We start from the raw sequence: 1513 nt of genomic DNA on the forward strand, positions 1-1513 counted from the left end.
TTAATGCAACCTTAGAGTTTTAATTAGAGAGTCTCGGTTATTCAATCTAGGGATTAGATGTTATTAGTCTTGAATAGGAATAATAACTTAACTTAGGGATCTCTACAGAACAAGTCAAGTGAATAAATCGTCTGGTTCAGAGTCAGATAACAAGTGAAATCTAGGTGGATTCCTCCTTGGGTGTCGTCTTTATCAATTGCTTTTCTTCAAGTCTTTTTCCAAAATTTATCTTTGCTTTAATTAAATCAGTTAATTAGTTTAAATAATTAGTTAATTAAAACAAACCCTTTTATTCTTAGGCTAGATAATAAAAAGATAGTTATTACTAGTACTTTTGGTTCCCTTGGGTACGATATCCCAGTCTTGCCATTACTATACTATTGTTCGATAGGTGCGCTTGCCTTTTCGTCATGATAAAAGTTAGTCTAGGTCTGATCTTCTTTATAAAAATTTATTACTTGTTACGAATCACGCGATCAAGTTTTTGGCGCCGTTGTCGGGGAACTGAAATATTAGGAACACTAAATTTTTATTACTTTAGCCATTTATTTTTCTTGCAATTTTATTTTATTTTATTATTTATTAATTTACTTTTTCTCTCTCTTGGCAGGTTTTTTATAGTTTATGACTAGAAGAAACCCATCGGGATCATTACTTTGTGACAAAGAAATTGATCGTACAATTCGCAAAAATCAAAGAGAAATAAGGCATAGCTTACGATACATGGAGAATGAGCGAGAAGACGATACTCAAACACCAACCGACGAGATGGCTGAAAACCAAGGCAATCAGCTACCTCCTACAATTGCTGCTAATCAAAATCCTACTCCACGCACTATGTATGATTATGCTAAACCTTCTTTAACGGGAATTGAATCTAGTATAGTTAGACCTGTTGTAGCTGCAAATACTTTTGAATTAAAACCTAACACTATTTAGATGATACAACAGTTTGTTCAGTTTGATGATTTGCAGGATGAAGATCCCAATGCTCACTTAACAAATTTCCTGGAATTTTGCGATACATTCAAAATCAATGGCGTTTCTGATGATGCCATTCGTCTTCGATTATTTCCCTTTTCACTGAGAAACAAAGCTAAACAGTGGTTGAACTCGTTACCACCAGGGTCTATCACTACTTGGGAACAAATGACCGAGAAATTTTTTCTAAAATATTTTTCGCCGGCTAAAATGGCTAAATTACGTAATGATATCTCTTCTTTTGTGCTGATGGATTTAGAAACACTTTACGATGCATGGGAGAGATACAAGGACTTACTGAGAAGGTGCCCTCACCATGGGTTACCGCTTTGGCTTTAAGTACAAACATTCCACAATGGCCTGAATCCATCGACTCAGCAAATGGTTGACGCAGCTGCTGGCGGAACCATCAACAATAAAACACCGGAAGATGGCTATGAATTTATAGAGGAGATGTCACTTAATAACAATCAGTGGCAAGTTATGAGGACTAAGACAACAAAAACAGCCGGGGTTTATAACATTGATTCAG

At 35.6% G+C, this 1513-nt stretch overlaps 1 non-coding gene across 1 annotated transcript; it reads right to left on the minus strand.

Annotated features, from left to right (window-relative positions):
• Positions 1 to 1197: 1197 nt before the first annotated feature.
• Positions 1198 to 1304, minus strand: LOC128289913 (small nucleolar RNA R71). The gene has a single exon (XR_008279554.1). It is a non-coding gene; the product is annotated as a small nucleolar RNA R71 (small nucleolar RNA).
• Between the last annotated feature and the right edge of the window lie 209 nt (positions 1305 to 1513).

This window comes from Gossypium arboreum, chromosome 2 (assembly GCF_025698485.1).
Source record: "Gossypium arboreum isolate Shixiya-1 chromosome 2, ASM2569848v2, whole genome shotgun sequence".
Taxonomy (NCBI): domain Eukaryota; kingdom Viridiplantae; phylum Streptophyta; class Magnoliopsida; order Malvales; family Malvaceae; genus Gossypium; species Gossypium arboreum.